The sequence below is a fragment of the Bos grunniens genome, chromosome 14 (assembly GCF_055505025.1).
Source record: "Bos grunniens cultivar Pamir isolate PY7600 chromosome 14, Bosgru_T2T1.0, whole genome shotgun sequence".
NCBI classification, from domain to species: domain Eukaryota; kingdom Metazoa; phylum Chordata; class Mammalia; order Artiodactyla; family Bovidae; genus Bos; species Bos grunniens.
Genome location: NC_141178.1, coordinates 62,073,969 through 62,098,613, shown reverse-complemented (window position 1 = coordinate 62,098,613; position 24,645 = coordinate 62,073,969). Strand labels below are relative to the sequence as shown.

General features: G+C 41.6%; 1 protein-coding gene and 1 pseudogene across 1 annotated transcript in view; one reads left to right on the top strand and one right to left on the bottom strand.

The window, feature by feature from the left end:
- SNTG1 (syntrophin gamma 1) overlaps positions 1-24,645 on the top strand; it is a 417,402-nt gene that overhangs the window by 11,104 nt on the left and 381,653 nt on the right. The window lies entirely within an intron of this gene.
- LOC147359527 (alpha- and gamma-adaptin-binding protein p34 pseudogene) lies at positions 2,891-3,602 on the bottom strand (annotated as a pseudogene).

Below are 24,645 nucleotides of genomic sequence, written 5' to 3'. Positions count from 1 at the left end.
TCCAGTATTCTTGCCTAGAGAATTCCGTGGATAGAGGAACCTAATGGGTTACAGTCCATGGGGTTGCCAAGGGTTGGACACAACTGAGCATCTGAATAACAGCAACAGAAATCATTTACATTATTTTTACAAGCATATAATTCGCCCCACTAGGCTATTTTCTTCTGAGCAGAATTAACCAATCTCCAAATGAAATGCCCTCTCTTCCTTCCACGTGTGTCTCCAGAATATTTGCATGCAAGCTACACTTCAATGTGCTTAGCTTTGCCAAATCACTGAGCTTTTTCAAGTTTATCAAGGATACACATTAAGAGATTGGATGACACACCAGTGGGTAGAAGTCCTGGGCATGAATCTGAGACTATGTTATCAATATACCTATTCTTAATGAACATAGAAGTTGACCACTTGGAACAAAGCCGAAATGTGACAAAAAAAAAAAGTGTTTGGCATCTGATGAATTACTTAGCATCTCTTTTCGTAAAGAATAAAAGCTCTCTGGCTCCCAACAAAGAGTTTGTGAGTTGTATGGCAGTGTTTTGAACAAGAAGATCATTTATAAAAGCAGTCTTTATATTTAGGAAATAATTAGGGATGCAGCTGCAGGTTTTAATGACTTTTAATAAAGCCTGTTATAAAGTGAATTAGCAATAAATGCTTAGCAGAATGATACTGAATCAGGACATGATAGAACATTATTAGATCTGTTTATTGGATTGTTAAGGCGATATATGTTTATGTAATACCAGTTTTGTCATTTTCTAGGATATTTTGAAGGAAAGTTCAAGGTGGGTTGCATTCTAATGAATGGGAGGAGTATATCAACTAGCTCTGATAAACCAGTAAATGTTTTCATTTATAACTAACTGATAAAGTGAAAAATCTGAAAGCTTCTTAAATTTCTGCAATATTTGGAATTGTAGAACAATATTCATGTTGAAGATACAGTATTCTGATCATTTAAAATATTTGAGTCTTTCATAAGGAAAGTTGAATGTACTTTGTAGAAAATAATACTTTGTTAGAAATAATCTGTGCTCAAAGCTTGCTTGGTTGGCATTGCCAAAATCTAAATTTCAATGTCAAGTGCTCAGAATACTGATGAGTAGATGCACATACAGCTCATAACTCACCAGTTCCTGTTTGCCCAAGTATTTTCAGGCCACCTGAGCATGCAGAATGATACAAGGTAGATTCCTTTTAGGGATCAAGTGTCGTCTCTGACCTCAAGGAGGCCGGAGTCTAATGAGGCAAAGCAAGGGTACCTGGAGTCATGAAGTCCCTAGAAGACAGAGCTGGAGATATACTCACCGATCAGCAGCTTAGGAAGCTGACCCTCAGAACATTCTGCAAATTTGCAAAAAGGTTCAAATTTGGCTCATGGCTGAATCAACATAGAACCATAAATTATGGTTTAATCAGTGATGATGCTCCAAGGATGGTAAAGGAAGATCAAATACTGTTTATGGCTCCTCCCGGAACTATCCTTCAGAGTAAATGAGCAACCCAGGATGATGAGAAGCTAGAAAAGATGTAAGTCTTAAAGTCTCAAGCAGGTGAGATTGAATGTCCATTGGAGACGCTGTTAGCATAGCGATGCTGTATTTGAATAATCACCTTTTTAACTTCTTATTTATTTTTAAATAATTACAGACACAAAGGAAATGGCAGAGATATTTCTTGTGACGTCTTCCCCCAGCTTCCCCCAGGGGTAAGATCTTAAATCACTATAGTAATGCACCATGACCAGACATTGGTATTGCCACAGTACTGTCAAACAGATTATGAATCTTATTTACAGCTCATTTTTTTTAAAAAATAAATGAATCAGATTTTAATCACCTGGCTTTGTTAAACCCACAAGATCAAGTTCACAGCTTTTTCTAGTCTGTTTTCCTTAACCACATGACCTAATGTATTTTCTGAAACCTTTCGTGTTTTAAGAAAAACATATTCCACCTTTCGTTTTGCAACCCCAGAGCTGATTTCCCTAACATGCCCTGTAAATGGCCAGTATTCAACCTCAAAGAGACACTGCTGGAATGCAGCTAAACTACAGTCTCAAAGACCTTCAGAATAGTTTAAGAAAAAAGAAAAAAAAGTTATTAAAGAAGATAGCCTCCAGTGTTCCCTGGAGAGGTTCTTCCTGAATGTCCCACTCACTGAAATCTTCCCTCTGGAAACTGCAATAGTCCGTTCCTTCTGTCTCAGGTTCTTTGGTGCTTAGACAGTGTTGCACAGATGGGTCTGAGCCGTGTTTCCATAGGTGACCTATGGAGTCCATACCCACACCAGGCCAGCAGCGGTTCTCAGCCCATGTGCCCTGAGCCAGTTGAGAGCCATGGCAGAGTGAAGACTCAAGACGTGCACTATGGAGTGCCTAGAAAAGCAAAACTAAGGGTTTCATTTGCTGTATTTCCCACTCTTCCTCTGAAAAGTTTCCCTTTGGTGATCAGTTCCCCTGGAGCTGACCCCTCCAGCCCTGGAAGTAACACAGGTACTGAGGCATCTGCTGCCTTGAGTTTGCATGCTTTCCCACCAAGTCTGCTCCTTAGTGTTACTATTTTGGCAGAGATGTCTGGTATTCAGAGACAAAAGAGCAATCTCCCCTTGTTTTGAGGGTATGAATTGTGACAACACAGCTCTGCCATCTCAGGTAACAAACTCTAAGAAATAAAAGTTTCTCCACAGTAATACTAATACAAAAGTCTCAGGATATGATCAGTGTCAATGGCCTATATAAGGAATTCCTTTGTTGTTCAGTTGCTCAGTCATGTCCAACTCTTTGCCATCTCATGAACTGGAGCACACCAGGCTTCCCTGTGCATCACCAACTCCTGGAGCTTGCTCAAACTCATGTCCATCGAGTTGGTGATGCCATCTAACCATCTCATCCTCTGCCACCCCCTTCTCCTCCTGCCTTCAGTCTTATATTAGATGGACCACCTTGATGATCCAAGAGTGTTTCAGTCCTCTCTGCTGCTGGCAGATGGGGCTGCTCTGAGTGGCAGGTTTCTGCTGATCTGGTGCTATGATTTGCTCCAGCCGAAGAGCTTAGAATGCTAAAGCCTTGGTTCCTCTCATTCTTCACCACTACCAGCCACTGGCATTCGAGGCTTGAACAGTCTGCTTTACTCCTGTAGTTCTTGGAACTCATCCTCTTCAGGCAACGTTTCTACTAAGTTCTACCAATTCAAACCCATGTTTGACCACTTGAGCTTTCTGTCGATTTACACTATTTTCAGGCACTCTGTTGCAAACCAAGATCATCAGGTAACCACTTAGGTAACCATTATTCTGCCAGTGGAAGCCAAGAGGAAACACTATCAAGACCAGATTTTTGTGTGCTGTTGAAGTAAACTACAAATGCTTGGACAGACTGCAGTCTCTGCGGTGACGAAAAATTTGTGTGGTCCCACACGCAGATTGATATCTGCTGAGTACTGTTTATTGTCAATGGTCTAGGGATAAAACCTCATGGCTTCATTGGCAGTCACCTGCACAGTAAGATCTTCTATTCCAAGAATATGTTGTATTAGCTGGTCTGTGGATAAGGTAGAGGAGCAGCTAGTGATGAGTGTGTAGGGAACACCAACAGCCATAGCTCGTTCATCCATTTTCATCTGAACTCATTTGCATGTGTGTAGTTCTATATAATATACCCTGTGTGTTGATTTGTATCACTATTATCACAATCAAGACAGGTCTTTTTAATGTCTGCAACAGAAATTCCTCACCTAACCCTTAACACTGTGACCATTCCCCACTCCCCTAGAGACACTCATCCATGCTCCAGCTCTAGAATTTTGTCTTTTTTGAGAATGTTATATTAATAAGATTGTGTAGTCTGTGATCTTTTGAGATGACGTTTGCTTTTCCATTCAGCATAATGAGATCTACCCAGGTCGCTGCTCATGTTAGGTGTTTATCTCTTTTAATTTCTGAGTAGTATTTCATGGTGCACTTGCACCAGCTTTTTGGCCATGTACTATGTGAAGAGTATTTGGGTTGTTTCCAATTTGGGGCTTCTATGGATGTTATGAACATCCACATAGAAGTAGTTTGTTATGTAGTAATATGTAAACTGAATATATCTATATAAGTTTACTTGAATGCCTAACAGAATATATTAATAGTATTTCGAAGGCAGGCCGTAAGCAAAGGATTTGAAACAAGTAATACTGTTTAAAACTCGGCTTTCCACTGATAAATGATGACAGTTTTGTACTCATTACTTTTGGTTTGTGAGCACTGGTTTCTGATATGTTAATGGTGTAAAACAGTATTTTCTCTAAGGCAATGCAGAATCTTAAACCATTCATTAATGGTCCCACATAATTATTGATTTTTAAAGAAGAGATTTTAGTTAATGTCATGTTTACTTGATTTTGTAAACACAGAATGGATTGTAGACCTAAATGTAAAACACAAAACTATAAAACTCCTACAGGACAACATAGGAGAAAATCTAGGTGATCCTAAGTATGGTGCTGACTTTCTAGATACATAAACAAAGGCACGATCCATTAGACAAAATAATCGAGAAGTTGGACTTCTCTAAAACTAAAGACCTCTCCTCTGTGAAAGACAACATCAAGAGACTGTGAAGGCAAGTCACAGATTGGGAGGACTTATTTTCAAAAGACATGTCTGATAAAGGACTCTGATCCAAAATATGTGAAGAACTCTTAAAGCTCAACAATAAACAAAATGATCAACTCAATTAAAAAAATGGACCAAAGATCTAAACAGAGACATCACCAAGGATGCTATACAGTTGTCAAATAAGCATATGAAAAGATGTTCCACATTTAGGACTAGTCCAGTGCTGTAAAGGTTGAGGGAAGCAAAAATTAGTCTAGATTTGTGGTTAATAAAACTGGCCAAGGAGTTCTGAGACTTTTGAAAATACAGATTCTAGACCCTATTCCAGATTTGCTAAATCCTGTGATTCATGGGGTTGCAAAGAGTCGGACACGACTGAGCAACTGAACTGAATCTCATCTCTGGAGTGAAAGAGTGCGTGTACCCTTGTGTGTGTGCACATGTACATGTATATGCATGCACCCGCATGTACGTGTACATGTATATGCATGTGAAGTACACATATGCTCAAGCACACATCTATATGTGACATGTATGTATAAGTGTGCATGCACGCACACATGCCTGTACACATGCATGCCTGTACATGTGTATGTGCTCATGAATGTGCACACGTGCCTGTACATATGTGTGCTGCATGAATGTGTGCATGTGCACATGTGTGCCTATACACACATGCATGTATGTGCAAGTGTACAGGTATATGTCTTCACACACATGTCTGTATATGTGTTCATGTACATGTATGCGTACACACATGGGTCTGTGCATATGTGTGTACATGTGCCTCTACATATGTGCACATGTGTGTACATATGTTCATGTACAAGTGTGTATCTGTATCATGCATGTGTCTGTATGTATGTGTATGTATGAGAGAGAGACAGAACTCTGGGGTATTCGAATGTCATCTTCTGAAGTGAAATGTCTGAAGAGCATCCTAATGAAATGAGGAACTAGAAGCATTCCCTCAGGGACTCCTCCATATCATTTCCCTTACTAAAGGCATTTGAAGTCATAATTCCCTTCTTGGTGTTGGGCATGGGCAGGTAGAGTTGTGCAAGTGGAGATGTTGGGTCACTGGGAGAATGTGTCCCCATGACGAGGGGAAGCTCAGCCAAGAAGGAATCGTCACAGTAGAGGAGGTGGGTCTGTCTGAAGACGTGCCAGTCCTGCATTCCTAGTCCACTGGAGACAGAGGCCAAGGCCTTGAACCAAGGAGTGAGCACCCAGCTCGGATGCAGTCACTGTGGCCTCTCTGTGGTGCACCTGTCAGGATTCTTTGTTGTCCACCCGCAGCTCTGGCCCAGTGGACTCAAGCTAGCATCCTCACACCTCTGCCAACATAAAACCCAACACTGCAGTGCACCAGAGCCTGGCAGGCACCCTAGTTTCTGGTCTTTACAGTTTATGTCCTCGTCTTAATTTTCCATTCATTTTTCCTACTGGACCATGACACATGGTTGTACCATCTCAGGTTTTTAAATACCCTGCTTCAGTTCCCCTGATTTTTCAATGGATATGGATGACAATGAACTTTGGCATTCACAGTTTTAAGGAACTAATTGATAATATGAAAAGGAACCCAATGAAAACCAATTGAAGTTGAAATTAAAAATGTCTCTAAAAGCTGAATATTATCCTAATTGGAATGGATTGTATGAACTAAGTTGGCAGTGGCTGATGTTGTTTCTGAAATGCAAGAATCTTGAGGTCAGAGCAACCTAATGGATGAAATTGAAAGGCTTCATGCAAGGGTAAGGGCCATTAGCAGGGTTGGCCAAAATCGTTGTCAACCAAATTGTTAATTATTTAAAATAAATTTAAAAATTGATTTAAGCAAAAGGAAGGTTTTCCTTTATTTTTATATGTGGCTTTCTTAATTATTTGCCATGAAAAATTCAGGTTGCTGAAAGCATCAAAACTACTTTGGCTATTTATTAGTATGAATTAATTTTACAGTGAACTTAATATTCTTAGAAGAATTATTATGCAACCTGCAATTTTAGAGAATTGTAGAAGTATCATTCATGTTTAGTGATTTAAATATAAATTTCCAGTTGGTTGAAGTGAATTTTTCAGTATCTTGATTGTGATATTAAATACATGCAGCTTGTTGTATGTCAGTCATCCTCACAAAGGCTGTTACAATTAATTTCATTTGTTTCTTTGTAGTTTGGAAAGGTGACTCTTAGGAAATTTGAGATGATCGACGTGGCTTGTATTACATTCTTGTTGGAGAGTGCTGGCTGAGGGCTCTATCTTTCAGGAGCTGTGGGAACAAAAGGTTCATGAAACATCATCCCCAGGGTCCAGGGAGCTACGTCCAGAAGTATGTCCAGAAGATGGAAAGCGTAGGAAGAGGGCCTGGGCTTTTTCAACAAATAGAAGACTTGAGAAGCCATAGCTAAAAGCATTTATGAAAATAGCCACCAAGTGCAGGGACGTTATTAGACCTGGATTTCCCATCTCTCTTTGGAGTTGTTCTGCTCTTGGCGACACTGTCATCTCTCCCCCTCCCTCTTTTGCATCACCTCCCCTCTTCTTTCTGGATCCTCTGCTTCTCATCCTCCATTCGAGTCCACAGCCTGTTTCTCTGCTTCCTTTCGTATCCTGCCAGGGAGCCATCTTGTTTTAAAAATTGAAGTATGGCTGATTCTCAGTGTTGTGTTTGTTTCATGTGTACAGCAAAGTGAATCAATTTTATACATAGACATGTATCCACTCTTTTTTTTTACTCTTTCCCCATATAGACCATTAATCAGAGCACTGAGTAGAGTTGCCTGTGCTATACAGTAGGTTCTCATTAGTTACCTATTTTATACACAGTATCAATAGTGTATATGTGTCAATTCAAATGTCCCAGTTCATCCCACACCACTTTACCCCTTGGTGTCCATGTGTTTGTTACCTCTGTCTGTGTCTCTATTGTTGTTCAGTTGCTAAGTCGTGCCCGACTCTTTGTGACCCCATGGACTGCAGCATACCAGGCTCCTCTGTCCTCCATTATCTCCCAGACTTTGCTCAAACTCATGTCCATAGACTCATCTGTACTAGTGTTCTAGATTCCACATGTGTGTGTTAATATCTGATATTTGCTCTTCTCTTTCTGACTTACTTCACTCTGTATGACAGGCTCTAAGTCCATGTCTGTGCAAGTCATTGGTCTTACACTCTTGTTTCTATTGATATTTGAATCTGCTTCTCTCCTCCATGGCTGTACCTGCACCCTCCTCACTGGCCCCCAGACTCCTTCTAAATACATACCACTTTCAGGTCGATTTTCTCAACGGGAAACCCCACTGTTCCCATGCCCTTGCTTACTACCTGCACTGGTGCACACAGAGTGACTCCTCAGCCGGATTTGCCAAGCTGTTCACAAGCTGCCCATGTGTCTTTAGTCCCGTGTGTGATCCTTCCCTGGGGTGTGGTCCAGTCCCATGGGATCAGCTCAGCACATGCTGAACACTCTGCAGGCCATAGCTCATTTAACCTGTGTAGGGAAATTGTAAGGCAAGTAGCAACGGTAATCTTCACTTTATACATGAAGAAACAGGATGCATGTTCATTAGATCAGATCCTCAGGATGGAAACCTGATTCACCATCATGATCACATTATATTGGCACCATCCGGCCAGACTTCACATCTAGAGGGCTCCTCACTCCATTTCTCCCCTTCTTCCATTATTTTCTTGGACTTCATGGTAGGACTGTAATTAGTTATACTACTTACTCTCAGTCAGTGACTCAGCCAGAAGCTGTGATCATTGATAGGTAATTTGAAGGGAGTTTAATAAATGGGTTATTTACAAAGTGTGGGTGAGACTTGGGGAAACAGCAGGCACATCGAGCATCCTCCTGAGGTGCCCAAAGAGGTAAAGGATGGAGGGCAGGGATCCCACCTGGCCCCAGAGAAGGGACCATATGAAAGAGCCACCCGCCATGACCTGCTTTCTTTAGAAGGCATTTTGCCACCCCAAGTACTCGACTGGCAGAGACTTGAGAACAAACACCCCCAGACACTTTTCCACAGCCCCCGTTTCTTGCTGGCCCCTTCAAGCAGAAACTAGAGGAAGAGAGATATAGTCTATGCAGGTCCACCTCCTGTGGCCAGAAGTGATGAAGAATACAGGTCAAAGAGTTTTTAAAGATGGGAATAGCCCTATAAAATAGGTGACATTTTGTGTGTGTTTTAAATTTATGCTATAATCCTGTTCTCTTATGAATTACTTTCTCCAGTGTATGCAAAGATACCATTATGTTGTTTATGTCCTTGTAAAGTTCAGTACTCCTAATGGTGAAGAATCCACCTGCAATGCAGGAGACTCCGGTTTGATCCCTGGGTCAGGAAGATCCCCTGGAGGAGGAAATGGCAACCTACCCCAGTATTCTTGCCTGGAAAATTCCATAAACAGTGGAACCTGGTGGGCTGCTGTTCATGGGGTCACCAAGAGTTGGACATAACAGCAATGAACACTTTACACTTCAAGTGCTGCATAGTATTCCTACTAGTGAACTTCTGCATTAACGTACCTGTCTACTAGTAGACTACTGTATTACACCTGCCTATATGTACTAGTGAACAAGCGCAGTAACCTATTTACCTACTAGTGAACTGTCTGCAGTGAACGACAGTGAACTACTGCATCACACCCAGATTGCTTCCAGTGACCAGATTCTGTGGGCAGCAGTGGGGTAGAGCCTTTCTGTATGTCTCCTATTGACTTATGGGTTTGCTGGGTCAGAAGGTTTGCACACTTTCAATTACATTAAGTACTGCCAGACTATTTTTGTTTGAATTTTTCCTCTCTTCACTTGTGTGTGAGGACTTCCACTTTTGTACATTCTGAACATCCTTTGGCATATGCCAGTCTTTAATTTTGCTCTTCTGTTGGGTAAAAATTATTAAGTTGATATTTAAATCTGTATTTCTATTATTACTAGTAAATTCTAGAATCTTTTCAAATTTTTCAGTCATTAAGATCCCATCTGTAAATTGTCTGTTTATAGGCAGATGCTAATAAGTAGTTTAATTGAATGAAAATGACCTTAGTATTCATCTAATCACAGCCTTTTAAGAGCCCTTTGCCACTGACCACTTAGTAGAGATGCAGTAAATTTTCATTTAATAAAATGCAATGTACCGCATTTTATTTTCTGTACATCTAATTTCTGCCATTTGCCTTTTGAGTTGGCTCAGTAACCATAGGTAACAAGTCATGAAATGACTCTTTTAAGCTGTCAGTCAATAGGCTTTTAAAACACACGGACTGACAACTTATTCTCTGGCTGTTTCCTGTGTCCCATCCACCCCCAGCTCTCCTAGTCTGCCAAGTGCGTTGGGTTTCAGAGGAAATTCTGAGCACAGGGCCTGTTTGGGAAGACAGCAGGTACTCAGAGGACCTGCTGCATGAGGGCCGTGCGGGAGAGATGCAGGCTGCCTCCCCAGACCGTCCTGATCTGACGTGTCAGGAGGGAGCCTCCTGAGGCAGTGATCCTGGACTGATAGACGCAATTTAATGAACTTGAATTGGTTAAACCAGGCGCCTTTGATGGACCAATATTTAACGCACTGTTGGGACCACCCTGGGCATTTAGAGTCTAGAACATTACCTAGATGGAATTCAGCAATAAACTGCCCCTTGGTGGTGTATGTCTGAGTGAACACCTATCTTTCTAAGGCAGCTCTTCACCCCATGTTCCTCTGCATTCCAGGAACTATTATTACTGCTTTTCCTGAAATGGTAAAACTGAAGAACAAGATTACCTTCTAGAGCTAGGAGTTATAGACCATCACTCAGGGTAAAAGGTGTGAATGTGGGAGCATCCCCATCCCACCCCCTTGCTACCTCAGAAGGCTTGAGCCAACATTGCTGTGTGTCTTAGGGACACTATTCTGTCCAACTTGTAGAATTATAATCCTTGCCTCTATCACCCCATAACCCATGTTTTTCAAATGTCACCGTGAACCCCACATTAACTGTGTCTTATTTGGATGGAAATATCTCTATGTTTCTTTCCAAATTATGTTGCATGCTATATTATTCTATTAAAATGAGTTTTTTCCCTAGACAAATTTTGCATCACTCAATGTAGCACATTTGAATTTTATTTCCATAAATATTTTTAAAGCAATCACATAAGTTTAACTGCTTAGTTTTTGTTATATTAATTTAGCTAATGCATTATAAGGACTTCCCTGGTGGCTCAGACGGTAAAACGTCTGTCTACAATGTGGGAGACCTGGGTTCGATCCCTGGGTCGGGAAGATTCCCTGGAGAAGGAAATGGCAACCCACTCCAGTACTCTTGCCTGGAAAATCCTATGGACGGAGGAGCTTGGTGCAGGCTACTGTCCATGGGGTCACAAAGAGTCGGGCACAAATGAGCGACTTCACTTTCACTTTCAATGCATTTATTATTTTTTTTTTTAAGTTTTAAAAAATTAAAGCAGGAAAATTTAATTTCACAAGGTCTCTGAAGCATATCAAAAAGTTATAATGTAAATGTAAAGTTAAGAAATTATTAATGGGCTAAAATTTATGCATTATAATTTTGGTGTTTACTGTTTAGTAATTTAAAAAGTGATCTTTCTAAATGTCCCCTCCCAAATTATTTCAGCAGTCACTCTATCCATAGTTCATGCATCTCTGGATTCTTGTCTGATTTAACCTAATGCCAGATCTTTGCAGGGTCCCACTTCTGACACATATTATATTTCACAACTACCTCACTGGGGAAAGAATATCTCCTCAAATGGTTAAACAGGCTATCAGGTTTGACTTTGCAGAGTTCTCTGTGGGCCGTGAGTCTAAAATTCTGTTTTAAGGATTAATGGAATTTATACTTGTTATTCTATAATCAGTAGACCTTGTGTTAGGAAGAAGTAATTGGAGAAAAGATATTTGTGTCAGTTTCATAATATATGTTCTTAATTCTTTAATCTGAATATTCACTACTGTTTATTACTGTGTTTGCCACAAAGTTCCCCAATAAAACATTAATTGACATGAAATTTGCTCTCATGGTGTGATGAATATTCTGAATGTATATTTAATAATTATGTATTTAGCGCTCAGCTTAAGACACCATCCATTCAGTTCATCTTTTGTCTTTGGACTTACAATGTTCAGAGCAGTGTCAGAGTTTTGCCAAGTTACTTTGGTGCTGAAATGCATACACATTCCTAGGTAGATAGGTTGGTAGGATCTGTGGTTAAGGACTCGCATCTGACTGGAGGACCCTTCTGAGGTGTCCCTGGCAGGTCAGCATCGCCCCTGTGTTCTGCTGGGGACCTGGAGACAATAGAGAAGTTTTATTTTCAGGGGTATATATTCTGTTATAGGACTGCTCCAAATGTTTGAGCATCCATTTCACCGACTCTCAGTGGTCTTGTTAATCGGCTCTTCCCTCAGTAATGCTCACTGGGGACGTAGTGACACACGACCTGACTCCAGCAAGCATTTAGCTCACGTCCCTGAGTCTGCAGGTGACCCATGTCCAGCTCACTGTGCTGGGCTCAGCCTTGCTCCGGACTCAGGTAAGGGTAGGTCTTGTTGCACATGTGTGCTGTGCCTTCTGGGTCCTGTTCTCATGCTGACGAGTGGAGCATGCCAGGCTGGCAAGGACACAGGCTCGCTCATGGCCTCTGTGGCATCAGGTCATGAGCATCCACTCCCAGCAAATAGCCCCGTCCAGCCCAGTGTGAGTGGAGCAGGAGGCTAAGTACTTCCTCAACAATAATTCAAAAGATCATTCCTTTTAAATCTGATCTCTGCATGAAAGCGGGTCATTATAAGCTTCCTCTTTCACTGCAGATACAGTAGCTGAAAATCAGAAAGATTAAATGTCCCACCCTGGTGACAGCAAGGAGAAAGGCCAGCAGGCTCATCCAGGCTAATTGAGTCCAAAGCTGCTGTCTTTGCATTATTCCCATGGCTTCTCTCTGGCTCAGCATCCAGACCATAAGTACATCAATTTGAAAGAAAACTTCATACTCCCCTTAAGATTTCTCTTTTCCAAACACGCTAGTGTTCCTCCCGGTTACCATCAGAATCTTTTAATTTTCCAGATGAATTCCAGCTGCTAAACACTGTGGTCACCATTATTTCATACTCACAATCACATTAAAATCTGCTACCACCACTAGACAAAATATTTAAAATAATTTTATAGATAAGATAAATCAATATATGTCTGACCAGTTTAGGCTTCAATAGGAATCTTTGAATAAAATCTTGAAAACTCTGGGAGGTGTGTGTGGTTGTGGAATATATATATATATATATATCCTAAGAACTTTAGTCCTTTCTGAATTTTACTTGGGTTCTGGGAAATTATTTTATAAAGTGTTTAAAAAATACTCACTTTAAAGTGGTGGTGGTAGCTTTTACTTTATAGAATTCCAGAGGAAGAGATTTCAGGGTTTCTTTTTATTCATAAAATAGAAAAGAGAATATTTCTTAGTGAAAAAGGGAAAGAGAGGCTTACTAGTAAATAAAGTCTCACAGTGCGTTTCTGTAGTCAGACTGGGCCTTCAAATGTAATCTGAGTCTGCTCAATTTTATGAAAATCTTCTGTTCCCTGACACAGTGCCTCCTTTAATCTGGACAGGATCTAAACCATGAAAAGATGAACTTTATATCTGTGTTAGATAATTCTTAGGAGATGTAACCTTTAGTTGAATTCAAATTTTGTGTGAATTGCATACCATTTTAAAATCTTTTCTTAAAATGAACATGCCCATAAATGTTCATATTTTCATTTTTTATATTAACATCTTCAATATATGGGCTTCCCAGGTGGCACTAGTGGTAAAGAACCTGTCTGCTAATGCAGGAGGTGCAAAAGATTCGGGTTTGATCCCTGGGTCGGGAAGATCCCCTGCAGAAGGGCATGACAACCCACTCCGGTGTTCTTGTCTGGAGAATTCTATGGACAGAGGAGTCTGGCGGGCTACAGTTCAAAGGGTTGGACATGACTGAGTGACTAAACACACAAACGCATAATACTCAAAATACATGTTTAACACATTTACTAAAATTAAGTACTCCTTGATTGTTGCACAAGATTAACAGGAGACTAAAAACCTGTCCTCAGTACAGCTATAAATTATCCTCAGTGAGCATTACAGGCACAAACAGGACTGGAGGGGAGGCTAGGCTTGGATGTGGCTCAGAACTACTGTGTCCCCAGAGCAGGGCCCTTCCTCAGTGTCCTCACTGCTGCTGCTGCTAAGTCACTTCAGTCGTGTCCGACTCTGTGCGACCCCATAGACGGCAGCCCACCAGGCTCCCTCGTCCCTGGGATTCTCTAGGCAAGAACACTGGAGTGGGTTGCCATTTCCTTCTCCAATGCATGAAAGTGAAAAGTGAAAGGGAAGTCGCTCAGTCGTGTCCGACTCTTAGCGACCCCATGGACTGCAGCCTACCAGGCTCCTCCATCCATGGAATTTTCCAGGCAAGAGTACTGGAGTGGGGTGCCATTGCCTTCTCCACAGTGTCCTCACACTTGGAAGTAAAAAAAATCATAATAATAATAAGACGTCTAGAATTTGAAAGGACACAAATGAACTAAACATTTATGCGAATGTCTGTCCTGTGGAGGCTTTGTGAGTCTTATCCGTCTATAAGCACCATAACTCATATGTTCTCTGAAATAAAAAACTAGGGATATTGATACAAAAAGGTACAATATTAGCAAGTGTTTGATATTTTCTAGTACATCCTTATATTCCTAATATGTATGTTAAAAAGTTCTTTAGAAGTCATTCTAAATAGGAATATAACTATGTAATGCTTGGATTTATAACTTAACTAGAATTGGCATAAATATTTATGCTACTTTGGTCTCTTTGTATTTCAATGTATGAAATATGATCACAACATTTGCCTTTAAAATACTTCATAGAACATGAAAAAAACAGAAATAACTGGCAATGGGATATTTGATCTTATTCCATATTTACAAAATTACAAGAAGAAATAATTCCCCAAATATCTATTTTATCTCTTTAAAGTATTTTGGACATTATGAAAAGGCTTCTTAGAATCCTAAAATGATAACTTGAAAAAATAAGCTAATTCATTATTTCATTTAAAAAACTTAATAGCCCATATAAACAATTAAACCAAGAAATAACCACAATATAGTGATTTTTTAAAAAAGTTTTGACCAAAAGTTCGATGCATTACTCCTTAATCTAGAAATGCCCTTTTGCAATTATTTGGTCCTTGTGATACTCAGTTTCTTCTTTTTTAAAAAGTATTTATTTTTTTATATTTGGTTGTGCTGGGTCTTTGTTGCTACGGGGGCTGCTCTCCAGCTGCAATGCATGGGCTTCTTACTGCGGCGGCTTCTCTTATTGGCGGAGCGTGGGCTCTAGAGCACATGGGCTTAGTGGTTGTGGCTCCCAGGCTCTAGAGCACAGGCTCAGGTTGTAGCTCACAAGGCTTAGTTGCCTTGTGTCACGTGGGATCTTCCTGGATCAGGGATCCAACCTGTGTCTCCCGCGTTGACTGGCAGATTCTTTACCACTGAGCCATCAGGGAAGCCCGACACTCAATTTCTTAATCAGTAAATTAGAAATGATGTTTCTGATGACACCCATCCAAGGCCTCTATAAATTTGAGGTAAGGGGCTTCCCTGATGGCTCAGCAATAAAGAATCCTCCTGCCAATGCAGGAGATGAGGGTTTGATCCTGAATTGGGGAAGATTCCCTGGAGAAGGAAATGGCAACCCATTACAATAATCCTGCCAGGAAAACCCTATGGACACAAGAGCCTGGAAGGCTACAGTCCATGGGGTCACGAAGAATCAGACATGACTTACCAACTGAAAAAAAAAAAAGTGTGAAAGCACCTGGAAAACTTCAGCACACTAGCAAAACCATCACCATCACTGAAACATCATCTTTATCAGGAGAGTAAGTAAACCCAGAGGTTAGCTCCCCATGCTGTTTTTTTAATGAAAAGGATATATTTTGCTTTCTCCAATGATAAACTTGATCATGTGGTAAATGTATGGACAGTTGGCTTTAATTTGGCATGGAGAAAATCTGTCAGTTTTCACCCTCACTGTCTGCCAAGTGTGGGTTTTACCAAATGCTTCCCAGGCTTCATTCATTTCTCAGAGCTCAATGGCAAGTGAATCTCTCCCGGGGTTCCAGAAAATATTGTCACTGTTTTGAAACTGTGCATTTCTCCAGCTGTGAGACGCTCACATCATACTTTTTCTTAATATTAAGTGATATAAATCTGCTGTCTAAACAATGCCAAAACTCTTTTTTCCCCTTTGATTACTCATAAAACCCTTATAATCTTAGGGTTATCAGATCATGTTGAGTTTATCTACTCAGACACTTTCATTTTTGAGGATAGTGAAATTGAGACCAAGAAAGATGTCTTAATTGCCATCTTACACAGCTAATTAGTGGTCAAAGTAAGACTAGAAATTAGGTTGCTGACATCTAGTTCATCCTACTATTATGTGATATTTTACTAGTGAAATGAGAATAAAATAATCAGTGAAGTAAGAAATAAAATAATAACATAAAAATAGTGAGTGTAATTAACTGAATGCTTGCTATATCCAGGCTTTAAATACACCATCTAGATGGGTTCTCCCAAACTTTAATGGCAGGTATAATTGGCTAGTTTTACTGCTGGCCACATCCAGGCAGAGAGAAAATCCACTGACCATGGTCACATGAGCAGGAAGTGGCAGCAGCTGTCATTGGAAAGTGCAGATCTTTATTAATAGCCATGTGAATTCTTGAGGCCATTTGTGAACATAGGGAGTGGTGACAGGAGTCATCAGTAAAAACATCACCTGGAATGAATATTTTGCTTGTTGTGTTAAGAGAATAATTGGAACTGAGTGGCTCTCAAGACAACTTCAGAGTCTAGAGAAAGGTTCCCACCAGCAAGACCACTTTACGCTTGTCATCACCATGAACAGACTTTTCTTATAGCAAACTATTGCTTGTCTTCATTAAACTACTGTAGACTGTCCCTTGCCATGAAGAATAAAACAGAACCCAGAGCAGACTCAGACTCATTCCACAGAGCTTCCCAGAGCAGGGGAAATTCTAGCAGTGGGCGATGCTGGGTTTGTGGTAAGTGAGGGGAGGGAAGACTTCCTCTAGCAGTGAGAAGGGGAGAGGAGGACCCATCCTGCACAAACAGTGGGCGAGACATCCACAGGAGAACAACTGCCACACGTGGGGAGGCGGGAAGGATCTTGGCTTGTCCAGCGAACCAGAGGTTGCTGTGGCCTTGGCTTAGAGGTGAGGGTGATGGTTTAGGATGAGGTGGAGAGACAGGCAGGTGAGGGGTGTAGTTCCTCCAGTGTTGTTATTGCTGTTTCGATTGATGACCTCTAAGAGTTGCCTGACCTGGGAGGGTGGAGAGGTGGGGTCAAGCACAGTTGCACTGCAGGGTCCAGGTCACCATAGGATGACTGGGCTCGGATCATAAACCACGCATGGGCAGGTGGCGAGTGTGTTGTTGGTGTTGAGTGCAGTACTTGACAGACTTGATTCAAGCACTGAGAATAAAGAAGGGATCAAGGAGAAATTCTTAGGGATTTTCCTTGGCCAACCAGCTGGTTGATTCCATTTGCTAAGAATACCTTGGTTAGGAACACGTGTTGGATGGTTCAGTGGGAGGACAGCGAGTCGCGGTGGGAGGACAGCGAGTCTTCAGTGTCGGGCTTATTCTTGTTAATAAAATCACTTCCTTCTAGATGGAGGTGTCAGTGAATGGGCGGATACAAGAGGCTGGAGCCAAGAGGAGTCTAAACTTGATGTGCATGGCCAGAAGCTTATCAGGGGATTTTACCCATGAGAATGGATGAGACGACCAGTGGTGCCAAGGAACCAGAAGTCTAGGAGGAGCCTGAAGGGCTCCAGCATTAGCAGGAGAAACCAGCAGGGAGACCATGTCTGTCAAGGTCCCGACAGCAACATGTGGTGGATCAAATTGGAAGAGTTTACCCTCTGGGGGACGAACAGTCAATGAGTCACTGCTCCTCACCCTTGGGGATGGCAGATCAGTGGGCAGGAATCACAGCTGTACAGGGCACTCCTGTCTTCCCTTGATATGCCTGTTGGACAAATCAGCTGGAAGCTGGAGGTCCAGAGCCTGTGAATGGCAGGTCAGGCAGGACAGTGCCTCACGAGGGAGAGGGAGGGCATGGAGAACAGCGGGGTTTAAATGAGGGGGATGGAGCCTGCACGCTCTTTCCTCATCTCTAATGGTATAAAGTGCAGGGGAAATGTGGAAGTTATCTGCTTTCTTATCTCCCCAGGGTGTGGTGAGAATTAAATTACTTTAGATGCTGGAGACTGCCTTGAAAATTTGAAGCCTTACGTAGTGGTTAGTACTTGTTGTCGCTGAGGCCAGGTCTCCCACTGAGGGAAGGAAAACATGGCCTGGGTCACAGAAATGAGTGCAGTTTTGTGGAAGCTCAGTTCATTTCTTGAAAAAATCAGATCCCTGAACAAAAAAGACTATTACAGCACCTGGGTAGGAAAACTGAAATTATTTTAAGTGGCAGCTACAATTTTCTGCTTTTTTCTCCTCCTTCATTATTTCTCAGGTACTTCTAGTATATTTCTAATAAAAATTTTCTGTGACTAACAAAGAGGTAGAAATGCAAGCATCATATGTATTTTTACTATATTTCTTCTGTGATGAAGTTTAAGGATTGAAATCACTTGCTGTGTTTTCTGTTACAGTCCAAGTCTGGGAGTAGAAGATAAATATGATTAGAAATGCTATGAGAGTGGCTTGATAGAAATAATTGCAATAATTTAACATCTATTTTCATTTGATCTTCTCCCCGCTAACAATTGGTATTAGATGGGTAATTTTTAAGAGAAACCCAGCTGGGAGAGGGTGTGGAGAAAAGGGAACTTTCTTACACTGTTGGTGGGAATGCAAACTAGTACAGCCATTATGGAGAACAGTGTGGAGATTCCTTAAAAAACTGGAAATAGAATTGCCATATGACCCGGCAATCCCACTGCTGGGCATACACACCAAGGAAACCAGAATTGAAAGAGACATGTGTACCCCAGTGTTCATGGCAGCACTGATTACAATAGCCAGGACATGGGAGCAACCTAGATATCCATTGGTAGATGAATGGATAAGAAAGCTGTGGTATATATACACAATGGAATATTACTCAGCTTTTAAAAAGAATACATTTGATTCAGTTCTAATGAGGTGGATGAAACTGGAGCCTATTATACAGAGTGAAGTAAGTCAGAAAGAAAAACACCAATACAGTATATTAAAGCATATATATGGAATCTAGAAAGATGGTAATGATGACTCTATATGCAGGACAGAAAAAGAGACACAGATGTAAAGAACAGACTTTTGGACTCTGTAGGAGAAGGTGAGGGTGGGATGATTTGAGAGAATAGCATTGAAAAATGTATATTATCATATGTGAAATAGATCACCAGTCCAGGTTTGATGCATGGGACAGGGTGCTCAGGGCTGGTGCACTGGGATGACCCTGAGGGATGGGATGGGGAGGTGGGAGGGGGGCACAGGATGGGGAACACATGTACACCCATGGCTGATTCATGTCAATTTATAGCAAAAACCACTGCAATATTGTAATTAGCCTCTAATTAAGGTAAATAAATTGAAAAAAAAAAGAGAAACATTTTCCTATCAAGAAAAAAATAAATAAAAGAAACCCAGCTGGAGAGAGGATTCCATGTGGCCAGAAAGTACAGTTAAATGTGTAGTAATGAAATTAGTAGAGCGCGTTCAGAGAGACGTCAGCTGACAGTTCACACGTGGTTAGAGACTGTGTTGTTGTTCAGTCGCTCAGTCGTGTCCGACTCTTTGCGACCCCAGTGACTGCAGCACACCAGGCTTCCCTGTCCTTCACCACCCCTGGAGCTTGCTCAAACTCATGTCATTGAGTTGGTGTTGCCATCTGCCCATCTTATCCTCTGATGTACCCTTCTCCTCCTGCCCTCAGTCTTTCCTAGCATCAAGGTCTTTTCTAATGAGTCCGTTCTTTGAAGCAGGTGGCCAAAGTATTGGAGCTTCAGCTTCAGCATTAGTCCTTCCTATGTGACCATGTTTAAGACAGAAAAATTACTAACATGCTCCTTGGGAAAGGTTATTTTAGGCTGCAGTGTCTAGTGAGCAAGGTGAGTGAAACCCAACTTGTAAAGCCTGCTATTTTGAGGGAGAAAGGTGACCCAGTTTCTATTGCCTTAATTCTGTGTTAAAATTTAACAGAGAAATATGAAGCCAAAGGAAAATTTAAAAGAATTAGAATGTTTATTTTTTCCTTTCTTTTAATCTTTAATTTATGGTTCTAATAAAATCTGCTATTTTCTTGGTATTTTATAGGATAGAGCTCCTTAATTAAATTAGTAATTCTCCTCCTCATAAAATACAGAGCCAGAGAATAAATGACCAAGTTACTATTAAGTTTACAGTATATCTTAGAAGGACTAACATATTTCCACTAGTAGTTTTTCCAATTTCCTTAGAAAAAGACAAAAGCCTATTGACTTTTTAGGATGCAATATTGTGTTAAATATATATGTCATTGATTGCTTCAAAGGATCAGAAAAACATAGTATTTTTAGTTATCAAGATGCATTTATTGCAAATATTTATCCAGCTTTCTTTTAAGCAGAAGTATTTATTAACTGGCATCTCTATAATTGGCAATGTAATATGACTCCAAAATAGTGAAAATATTTCAAGTGTTTTCATCAACATCAAAAGGATATTTGGGGACTTCCCTGATTGTCCAGTGGTTAAGAGTCCATGCTCCCAATGCAGGGGGCATGGGTTCAATCCTTGGTCAGGGAACTAAGATCCCGCATGCTGTGTGGTGCAGCCGAAATTTTTTTTTTTTTTACAAAGAATAACTATTCTGTCATTATTTTAATATTATATCTCTTGTGTTCTTATTTCTTAAAGGTTCTTGATCCATAAATGTTAAAAGTGAACACTTGCAGGGACAGTGTTTGGCATCCTTTTTTCATTGACATCCAGAGCATGTATTTCAGTGCATATTCAGCTATTTAAAAAATCTGCTGCTTGTAGTAGTAATTGGACAAGTCACTTTTCCTCTTTCAGGTATTTAAAGTAATTTTTAACTTAAAAGGACCTCGGTAGAGTGTCTGCAGCAGTAACGTTCTTTCAGCAGCGCCTTCACCCACCCCTCGGCTGGGCCTTGATGGCAGGCATGGTGAATGCCCAGCCAATGAGTTGAGCTCGAGTCCTGCCCGCAGGAGCCGGACTGTTTCAGGTTCAAGTGCACAGTTGGGAGGTGACGTGTTTACAGTAACAGATCAACTGGCAAAGACCCACGGCCGCCTGTCATCATTTCCTTCTCTGTCACGGGAAATGGATGAGTGTGACGTGCCTTTTCCATGTACTCAGTATTCCTGTGATTGGAATGGACTTTCTGCTTTAAGATGTCATTAACTCCCATGGGAATCAGTCTCTGCTGTAAGAGACCCAGGCCCTGCAAGAACATGGTGATCCCCACTCTGCTCAGGGATTTTCCACAGCTGCATCTCGATATCAGCACAGACATAAACACCAATCCATGGGCTTTTCTCAGACTTGCTGCCTCGAAGGCCAGTAGGGCTCTGGGAGGTCCCTGGCTGGATTCCTAAGTCCTTGGCAAAACAACTCAAGGACACTATATGTCATCTCATCTTCAGTACCGATGTTCTTTGGCTTTCTTTTGATTGACGCCTGTCTCTTTTCAGTGTCATAGTTTCCTTATATCCACCTAGAAAGATTTCCTCATCAAAGAAATCTCCTGCAGTGTTACATGGATTAGTTGCTATTTATTTCACAGACAACACACAGACTTAAAATTCTTATCTGGTTGATTTTACATTTTGCAGGCAGAAATTTTACTTCTTACATGGACAGTAATAAAAACATAGTTATGAGCAAAATTCATTGTACAACTAGTGACTTGAAGAACCCCATCAAGCCCGTTTGTACAAGAAACACAAAACCTAAAATGAAAAACTCAGACTGTTTTTTTGGACAAAAAACCCCTGTTTTGTCCAGGGGTGGGATTCTCTAGATCACAAGACCTGCTCTTTCCAAACAGCTGTGTATCTCCCACTTCATTTTGCTGCCTTGTAAGTAGAGTCCCATTACTCAGTAGAGGTGAGTAAAACAGCTCATCAACCTGTATTAAAACAAGTGTAGTATGAAAGCTGCAACCCACTCCAGTACTCTTGCCTGGAAAATCCCATGGACGGAGGAGCCTGGTAGGCTGCAGTCCATGGGGTCGCTAAGAGTCTGACGCGACTGAGCGACTTCACTTTCACTTTTCACTTTCATGCACTGGAGAAGGAAATGGCAACCCACTCCAGTGTTCTTGCCTAGAGAATCCGAGGGACGAGGGAGCCTAGTGGGCTGCCGTCCTTGGGGTCGCACGGAGTCGGACACGACTGAAGTGACTTAGCAGCAGCAGCAGCAGCAGCAGCAGTATGAAAGCTGGGCTTCCCTGGTGGCTCAGTGGTAAAGGATCCACCTGCCAATGCAGGCTCAGCGGTAAAGAATCTACCCACAATGCAAATTCATTCTCTGGGTTGGGAAGATCCCTTGGAAAAGGAATTGGCAAGCCACTCCAGTATTCTTGTCTGAGAAATCCCATAGACAGAGGAGCCTGGTGGGCTCCTCTTTGCCATGGGGTGGCAAAAAACCGGATATGACTGAGCCACTAAACAACAAGTATGAAAGCTGGTTCAAAGTGTGATGATCCGTGTACTTCCCTGGGTGGTGGGGAGCATAGCTTGACTCTAAAGAGATCATTACTCAAGTTTATCTTCAGACACATCCATGAAAGTGGGAACTCAGGAAATAAGGTTAATAAAATGCTGACTTAAATAGGTGATGACAGATTCAAGTCTTTTAAAGATAGCCCTTCCAGATCTTTAATCAGTGTCCTCAGGGTGACCTCCAGGAGCCCCACCCATTAGAGACAATGCTTCTGCAGCCGGACTCAGGTCTCACATAGGGCTTGTGAACAGGAGTGGAGTTGCCTCATGCTCACACTTTCTCAGAAACAGTGATATTTTGTAACTAAGAGCGGGAACAGCAGAATGAGCAAAATGCTATTTTCTGAGCTCATTTTAGCTAAGGTTGTCCCATCTATAGTACATTTTTATTGTATTAAGCTCATTCATTTTTCAGTGTGCATATTACTGATTGTGGTTGTCATCTTTTTGTTCTTTTTGTCATCACCAATTATTAATATTTTGTTTTGAAGTATTTCTGAGCAGTTGGAGCTGCTTCAGCCGCGTGTAGGAGGGTGAGAGCCTCATAAATTGGACATCCCCACAGGGGTTGGGGGTGCTGACAAGGGAGGAGGGGCTGACAGGGGAGCCGGGGCATTCTTGGCAAGGATATGCTGCCTGGAAAGAACGTTTTCCAGAAGACCAAGTCCCCCAGTTCCTGTCCCACAGGATACAGATGAAGATAAAACCTGGAATATTGGCCAAGTCTGAAGGAGGTGATGCATCATTGCTTTCATCTTTCATGTAATTGGATTTGGAGAACTGGTTGGAAGAAGAAGCAGGGGCTTTAAAATGATGAACATGACGTGGGGCCCATGGACCTTGATGCTAGAAGCCCTGCCCTTAAAAACATCTTTGCTGCCTTGTGTTTCAGGCTGAATGTCCACAAGTCAGGCTTTAGCTCTGGTCTAATAAGAGGTCATGGGAGACCAGGGAAGGAAGGTGGATGAGGGACAAGGCAGTTGCTGAGAGCTGTGACAGATAGTATCCAGTGAGAGGGCTGAGCTCTTCTTGAGGGGCCACAGATCCACACTGTACACTCATCCTGGAACCAAACTAAAGGCAAAGCCCCCAAAAGGTAGAAGGGACCTACGGTGTCCACTCACTTAGGGAGGGACTCTGACAAGGTACAGACCTGCACCTCCAGGCCTGGTTGGCTTGTGACTGTTTTCTTTCTGCTCTGAGGATTTACTGCCATGAAGCCTAATTAAGATCATTTTAGGTGAAAAAAGTGAAGCATATAATCACAGGTGAATCATTACTCGTCATGGAGTAGAAAGGTGACACTTAGCACAGAAATATTTCTCCATTTGGGGCTCCAAAGCAGAGATTACAGCCCTCATAAAAGTGAAAATATAGCTTCAATCAGACCTGAAATGATCTCACGGTTGAAAACGTGCTTCAAAGCCTCCGCCTCATCCTTTCTGGTCTTCCAGTCAGTGTGAATGCGGTGAGCCTCCTTGCAATAGGGAACTGCAGTTCATCTACTTAGCACTTTGGAAAATTTGTCAGGTTCAACATTTCTTAAATACTAAAATGGGGCATGTGGATTGGAGATCAGTTTCTTGTGAACATAATTTTTGTAGTCAAAGAATATCTGCAATGTTATTTAACAATTACTAATAAACATATTGGACTTCCCTGGTGGCTTAGATGGTAAAGCATTTGCCTACAATGTGGGAGACCCGGGTTCAAGTAAACTGAGTCACCTGGGAAGCTGCATACCAAAGTGTACACCTACTTAAAGATTTTAGAATATATACAGAGCTGTACAACCACTGGGCTTCCTCGGTGACTCAGGAAGGAAAGAATATGGCTATAATGCAGGAGACCAAAGTTCGATCCTTGGGTCAAGAAGATCCCCTGAAGAAGGAAATGTCAACCCACTCCAGTATTCTTGCTTGGAGAATCCCATGGACAGAGGATACTGGCGGGCTACAGTGCATAGGATCGCAAAGAGTAGGACACAACTTAGCAGCTGAACAACAACAATGAGGAGGCTCAAGATAGGTGCCTGTCGCACATGTGAGCTGAGCATCTCTCTACAGACTCTCCTGGAAATCAGACAGGAGACTGGACAGGAGGGTGTGATAGTTCCTCTGGCACTCTGCCTGCTTCTCATCTCGGCAGATCTGATTTTGGTTTGGTTTACGTCTTGGGCTTGCTATGTTCCTTTATAGACTATGATTTCACAAGTTTATTATCTTTTTAAAGTCATAGT